The sequence below is a fragment of the Nicotiana tabacum genome, chromosome 19 (genome assembly GCF_000715075.1).
Source record: "Nicotiana tabacum cultivar K326 chromosome 19, ASM71507v2, whole genome shotgun sequence".
NCBI lineage: Eukaryota > Viridiplantae > Streptophyta > Magnoliopsida > Solanales > Solanaceae > Nicotiana > Nicotiana tabacum.
Window position 1 is genome coordinate 129,128,002 of NC_134098.1, and position 8,197 is coordinate 129,136,198.

Sequence of the window (8,197 nt, forward strand, 5' to 3'; positions counted from 1 at the left end):
AATTTATGAAAACATTCCGTTACAATGGAGCATCACATAATGCCATCTATCTAAGAGTATTCCCGTTCTCTCTTAAAGATGATGCAAAGCAGTGGTTGAGAAGTCTTCCCACAGGGTCAATCCGTACATGGGAGGAAATGACGACCAAGTTCTTAGAAAAATATTTCTCTGCCGCTAAGACTGGACGAATGAGGAAAGAGATTCACAATTTTAGCCAAGGTGATGGGGAGACAGTGTTCGAGGCATGTGAAATCTTCAAGGAGCTATTGCGGAGGTGCCCTCATAACGGAATGGAGCAATGGATACAACTCTAGGACTTTTGGGACGGTTTAAACCCGTCATCAAGGAGATTGCTGAATAGTACAGTTGCAGGCCCTCTGATGAAAAAGACTCCTGAAGAGATTGTCACTCTTCTTAATGAACTATCTGAAGACGCTGAACAATGGTCCACTGATCAAGGGGACCGAAAAAGATCAGCAGGGGTGCACCAAGTAGAATCCTCGGTAGCAATGCAGGCCCAAATTGCAGCTATGGCTAAGGACATCAAGTAACTGATGCTAGCTCAGGTGCAAAATCAACCACATGTGGTATGTGACATATGTGCATAGGGACACCTGACACATCAGTGTCAAGCTACGGCTGAGGAAGTCAACGCTGTAGGGAACATCAATAGAGGCAGCTACCAAGGAGGTGGTAATTTCAATTCTATGGGACAGAGACATCCAGGGTTCTCATGGAGTTCTTCAACTGGTAGTTTGAACTCATGGCAGCAACAAAATCTCAGAGCACCAGTGCAAGGACCTCCTGGTTTCCAAACTCAACAGTGGCAACCATACCAACCTCCACAGCCCAACAACTCAAGTTTAGAAGATCTAATGAAGATATTTATAAATAGGGCAGCTTGATACATTGTTATCAGAAAGGGCACCGAGGACTTTGCTGGCAGACACTGAAAAAAATTCAAAAGAGGCAATCAAAGTTGCATCTCTCAGGAGTGTGAAAACATTAGCAGAGCCAAAGGCAAAACCAAGGGATGAGAAGGAGATCAACTCAAACAAGATAGATGAAGAACAGAAAATCGGTGAGTCTTTGCCCAAGGAGAATGTAAGCAGCAAGGGTGTTGATAAGCATAAGGTGAACAACGCAGTTGAGGAAAGCAAGCACATGCCATTGTTACCTTTTCCTCAAAAGATGAAGAGGGAGAAATTAGACAAATGCTTTGGGAAATTCTTGGAGATGCTGAAATAGTTGTATGTGAACATCCCGTCCACGGAGGTGCTCACACAGAAGTCAGCCTATGCCAAATTCCTGAAGGAAATCCTCTCAAGTAAAAGGAAGCTCGAGGAAACAAAAGTGGTCAAACTCAATGCCCAGTGCAATGCCATTCTATAGAACGAAATTCCCAAGAAGTGTGGGATCCTGACAGTTTCACTATACCTTCCTCGTTGGGTAGTGAAAATTTTGACAAAGCCTTGTGTGATTCAGTTGCATCCATTAACTTGATGCCATTATCGGTGTTCAAGAAATTGGAAGGAGAGCTAGGAGTGATCAAATCTGTGCCAGTATCCTTGCAACTGGCTGATCAAACCACGATCATACTGGAGGGCATAATCGAGAACATCCTGGTAAGGGTAGAAAAATTTATTTTTCCAATAGACTTCATCGTGGTAGATATGGAAGAGAATAAGGAAGTGCCTCTAATGCTGGGTAGACCATTCCTTTGCACTAGTTGGGCTATTCTTGATATATATGAGGGCAACTCATGCTACGAGTGGGAAACAAAAAAGTGGTGTTTCAAATGAAGAAAATGATGAAATACCAATGTGATGAGGTATCTGACTATGTTTGTCTCAAGATAGATATGGTGGGAGAGTTAGATGAACAACACAAACTGGATAAGTTGGTAGGTGACTCACTGGAGCGATGCATTAGTCAATCAAGCACAATAGAGGATGTAGATTCTGAGATCAAGAAGGAAGTTAAGGCACTGGAAAATTAGAATCAGGTGGTAGATGAAGATGAATTCGAGAAATAAAAGAGCAAGCCGAAGCTGGAATTGAAAGTACTCTCGACACATTTGAAATATGCTTTTTTGGATACTAACAATTTTCCTGTGATTGTTGCTGCTAATTTGACAGGTGAACAGGAACACATGCTTGTAGAGTTACTACAAAAGCATAAAAAGGAAATAGGTTGGAGTATAGCCGATATTCAGGGGATCAGCCTTGCAATCTGCATGCACAAGATCTTGTTAGAAGAAGGGAGTAAACTAGTGGTGCAACCCCAGCGCAAGTTGAATAAAAATCGAGGTGGTTCAAAAGGTGATACTCAAATTGTTGGATGCAGGCATAATATTTTCCATCTCTGACAATCAATGGATCAGTCCTATACAAGTTGTGCCGAAAAAGGGGGCATGACGGTGGTAAAAAATAAGGACAACGAGATAATTCCTACCAGAATAGTTACTGGGTAGAGGATGTGCATTGACTACCGGAGATTAATGATGCAACAAGGAAGGATCACTTTCCTCTTCCTTTCATTGATCAGATGTTGGAGAAGGTGGCGGGGCATGGATGTTACTGCTTCTTAGATGGATATTCAGGGTACAATCAAATACCCATTGCTCCCAAGGATGTTGATAAAACCACCTTTACATGCCCGTTCGGAATCTTTGCATACCGGAGAATGCCTTTCGAACTATACAATGCACCAACTACTTTCCACAGATGCATGATGTCAATATTTTTAGATTTAAATGGGAAGTGTCTGGAGATGTTCATGGATGACTTTACTCTATTTGGAGATGACTTTGAAGATTGCTTAAGGAACCTCGAACTTGTTCTGAAATGATGTGAGGACACTTACCTTGTACTCAACTGGGAAAAGTGTCACTTTATGGTTAAGAAGGGGACCGTCCTAGGCCATAAATCACAACTGAAGGTATTGAAGTTGACAGAGCTAAAGTAGACGTAATAGCCAAGCTCCTGCCACCGACCTCAGTGAAGAGCATCATAAGTTTTTTGGGGCATGCTGGTTTCTATAGAAGGTTCAATAAGAATTTTTCCAATATTGCCAAGCCTTTGACTGTATTACTTTCCAAGGATGTAAAATTTGTATATGATGTGGAGTGTCTCAGAGCATTCGAACTTATTAAGGAGAAGCTAGTAAGTGCCCCCATAATGGTGACTCCTAACTGGAGTGAGCCTTTTGAGATAATGTGCGACGCTAGTGATATGGCAGTAGAAGTAGTGCTGGGGCAGAGGAGAGATAAACTGTTTCGTCCCATTTACTATGCAAGTCGGACCTTAAGTGATCCTCAAGTAAACTTTGCTACCACGAAGAAGGAGTTCTTTGAATTAGTTTTTGCTTTCACAAGTTCAGATCCTATTTGGTGGAAAGCAAGGTAATAGTGGACACTGATCACTCAGCACTAAAATATTTGATGAGTAAGAAAGAGTCCAAACCGCGTCTGACGCGGTGGGTACTGTTGCTCCAAGAGTTTGACTTAGAGATCAAAGATAGGAAGGGCATAGAAAATCAAGTCATAGATCATCTATCTCGACTTGAGAGACCTCCGATTGAAACAGTTGAAATAAGAGAAGAGTTCCCTGATGAGAAGATTTTCTCCATTGCTGAAGTCTCCGAAAGGCTGCCTTGTTACGCTGATGTAGCCAACTTTTTGGCTAGTGGATGGTTGCCTCGTGACCTCTCTCATGATCAAACAAGGAAGCTTCAAGGTGAGGTAAAAAGTTATTTCTAGAATGACCCTTTCTTGTTTAAACTATGTGCATATGGTGTGATTTGAAGATGTGTGCTTGAGGGAGAGATGGCAAGAATTCTGTCTCATTGCCATGATGGAGCAGCTGGAGGACACTATGGTGAAAATCGCACTGCAGTAAAGGTCATGGAAGCCAGTTTCTATTGGCCTATTTTCTACAAATACACACGGGCGTATGTAGCTGCATGTGACAAGTGTCAAAGGGCAGGCAACATTAGCAAGAGAGATGAGATGCCACTAAAATCCATTTTAGTATGTGAAATTTTTGACGTTTGGGGCATTGACTTCATGGGTCTGTTCCTATCATCTTATTCATATGAGTATATCCTAGTAGCCGTTGACTACGTCTCTAAATGGGTCGAAGCAATACCTACTAGGACTAATGATGCTTAGGTGGTGTGTGAGTTCCTACGGAAGAACATCTTTACCCACTTTGGGACACCTCGAGTGATTATCAGTGACAATGGGTCGCACTTTGTGAACAAACAGTTTGCAGCATTGTTATCTAAGTATGGGGTCACACACAAAACAGGAACCCCGTACCATGCTCAAACTAGTGGGCAAGTTGAATTGGCTAACCGTGAACTTAAATGAATTCTTGAAAAGACGGTTAGTGTTTCTCGTAAGTATTGGTCTGCAAAGTTGGATGAAGCTCTATGGGCATATAGAACTGCGTTCAAAACAACCATAGGGACTTTACCATTCAAATAAGTATATGGAAAATCATGTCATCTACCTTTTGAGATAGAACATAAAGCTTATTAGGCAATTAAGATGCTTAATCTTGATCATAGTCTTGCAGGTAAACACAGGTTGGCGCAGATGAACGAATTGGAGGAGTTTAGACTGGACGCGTATGGAAATGCATGAATCTTTAAGTAAAAGACAAAGAGGTTGCATGATCGTCTGATTAAGCCAAAAGAGTTTCATGAAGGGGACAGAATCTTGCTATACAATAGTAGACTTAGGTTGTTCCCTGGAAAATTCAAATCAAGATGGACAGGTCCGTATGTGGTGAAACACGTCTTACCGTATAACGCCATTAAAATACAGGACGAAGTAGGGAATGAAAGTTTTAAGGTGAATGGGCACAGGTTGAAACAATACCTTATTGGAGGATATGACAAGCAATCCTCCAGCATCGTGATCAAATGATCCTAAGTGACGGAGTCAAGCCGACGACTATAACTCAGAACTACTTCTAACCCTCTTTATTGCTTTTTAGACTAGTTATATAATTATGATTTAGGATTATTAGAGTTTAGGAGTTTTGGTACTTGTTTTAACATGTATGAGCATGAATCAAACATAAAATAAGTACAAAATATAGTCGGGGTGCGATCTGTAGGCTAATAAAATGAAAAAAAATCGGAACTCTGAGAAAATTGGCCTACCGCACCGCATGAGGCACCCCATGGGGTGCCACACTTGTTCAAACGAGAAAAATCTGTCAGAGATAGCTCTCTGAAAAACCCCACTACCGCGCCACATGGGGCGCCAAGCCTAGTGACGCGGTAGTGTAAACATTTCGGCATTTATAATTAAAAAACAAATCTGATTTTGAATAAAAACGGGACAAACTACTACTACCCCCCATGTCTCTCATTTTCTCTCAAACCTCTCCTCTCTAACTCACCCCCAAATCCCCCATTCTTCTATTCTTCTTCAAAGTTCTTAACCTCCAATTCTCCCACTTCCATCACCCATCAAGGTAAGTTCTTCATGTCCTTCTTTTAGTATTTAATTGTAGAGTTTAGTTAACTTTAGTTTAAGTTCTCTAACCCTAGGTATTTTATTTTGGTGCTAATTTGTTTTAGCTATTTTCCTTCTATTTTGGCCGAAATTCTTGCATTAACTTGTGGGGTTTTCATTGTTCTAATTATTATGGGTGATTTTTGGTGTGTTTTGATGGTGTTGGGATTAATTTATGTTGAAGCTTGGTGGGGGTTCCCTAGTGGCCGAAAATTGGTAACGTTTTATATAAAATTGTGGACTTTGTGCTATTGGGAAGATATGGTGATGTTGTGGTTGTGAAGAGTGGTGTTTTTGATATGGTTGTATGATGATTCAAACCCACTTTTAATTGAAATAAGAAGGTGAAAGGTATGCCCACAAGGTGTTTGTTGAAATGTCTTAGTGAAATAAAATTGTGTAGTGTTGCTAATGTTGAAGGGAAGTGCTTTGTGGGATGTGATGCTAGATGATAAGTGTGGGGTGATATGTCATGTTCATATATTGTGAAACTTTAATTTGCTAGCCCCGAGTGCTAATTGATTGACCACCTCATACTAATGTGTTGCTAGGTGCCAAATGGGCTGCCCGATTCATGCTCAGTATGTGTGTAGTATTGTATTGTATCGTAAGTTTTGTTAGTAGTGGATTAGTATAACGACCCAACCAATCGTTTTGACTGTTAGAATCCCGTTCCCCTAAATAGGACTCCCTGTATGTGCTTTTATTAATTTATGACTTACGGGGATGGTTGGTTCAGAATTTGAAAATAATCGGGTTGAAATCGGAACAATTGGTTCCTTAGTTTGGCTTTAAAAAGGCAAGTTTGACTTCGGTCAATATTTTGAGAAAAGGACCTCGTAATCGAGATTTGACGGTTCCAATAGGTTCGTATGATGATTTTGGACTTGGGTGTATGTTCGAATCGATTTTTGACAACCCGTGAGCGTTTTGGCGATTAATAGTAAAAATTAACTATTTGAAGGTTTAATGTTCTTTAAATTTGATTTGGAGTAGGTTTTGGAGTAATCGAGGTCTGTTTGAAATTCCGAGTTTGGAAATAGTTCAGTATGGTGATTTAAGACTTGCACGCAAAATTTGGTGCCATTCCGAATAGTATAAGTATATTTCGGCACGTTTGGAGGTATTTAATTCAAACGGTCTTGTTGTGTAAATGGATTCTAGAAAAGTCACGGCAGTTTAGATCGCGACTTGAGGTTGGTATATCTCTGCGGTCTGGGAATTCGGTTGCGTATTGCATCGGTTCTTCGGAAATGAGCTAAGTGAAAGGTTTCTAGCCAATGGGGTGATTTATTCCACTAGTAGTTCAAGGGTTATAGTGAATACGTGTATTATTGCGTAGCGGCATGATAGGTGCAGTGAGCGACACGAAAATTGGAAGTTGAAGATTGAGGTTGCGGTTCGGTGTCGACAAGAATGTCATAAGCTCGGACGAGCAGAAAAGGATTTAGAGGTTTAAAGCAAGCTGGTATTTTCTTCAGCGTCACCTGAGATCGATGTTATATGCAAGAGGCTTTGTGTATTGATTTGTGGATCTTGATTCACTTTACAACATTAGTATTGCTGGTGGTATGGATGTGCAGACTTGTTATCTGTTGCGGAAGGTCGTGGAAGCGTATTCCACGGGAAGATTGTATAAGTATGACTGGTAGTCACTTAATTGGTCAAAGATTCATACCAAGTATGGAGATTAAGGTACTATCGCTAATTTGAAAAATTATTCCTGAAGGGCGCTCTATTCAGTTGGTTGAGAATTGTGAAAGTTTGTTTCGAATTCGACGGTTGTTCTTGCGTGTCATAGGAAAAGGGTCATTGTGGATCCTTGGGAGATTATTTACCCAAGCATGGTATGATCAGAATCGGTTTGAGGCATGTTGATGAGTCCAAGTGTGGATGTGTACCCTACACTAGCCTGGGTGTGTTCATTCAGTATAGCATTCCTTATGGAAGAATATTCGGGCATGGGATGTTAATTTCGTCGCCAGCTATTCCATGTAATACTTTATTGTGCCATGTGGGCTATGAGACGGTTTGATTATTTGTACAATGTGTTGACGTCCCACACAACGGTGGAATTATGTGAGCAGGATGGCTCTCGAGATGCAGATCATATATCGCACCTTAGTTGTGCTTGAGTTTTATAGCATATGACGCTACCAATCTCCCCAGGATTTATCTTATGCACTTGGCGTGCTTGTGGTTGATATTCGGGCATTGTGTGAGTTTGAGCGTTACGGCATGATGGGTGCTTTCTTTAGATTATTAGGTATGGATCGGGTGGCATGCCGCCACGGGTATGTTGTTTGGATCGGGTTGCACGCTGCAACGGTATCATGTGTGGATTGGAGTGCACACCGAAATAGTGTGATGTTGAGTACAATTCCCTATATCTATTCTTATGTGCTTTGTTTCTCATTTCTAGGGAAGGTTCATAACATCCTTTCGGTCGTTTAATTAGTTGCGTGGGAGTTTGTTTTCTTTATGTATCACATTTGAGTTTGTAGTTGTTGGGTACATTGTGGCATCATATGAGATTTTTGGCAGTATCTGAGGTGGCTTATTGCCTGAGTAGCTTATACTTGGGGAGACGAGATTATTGGACCTGGGATCAGTGGGAGCAGATTTATATGAAACATATTAAAGAGCAAATATCATTATTTGGTTCAT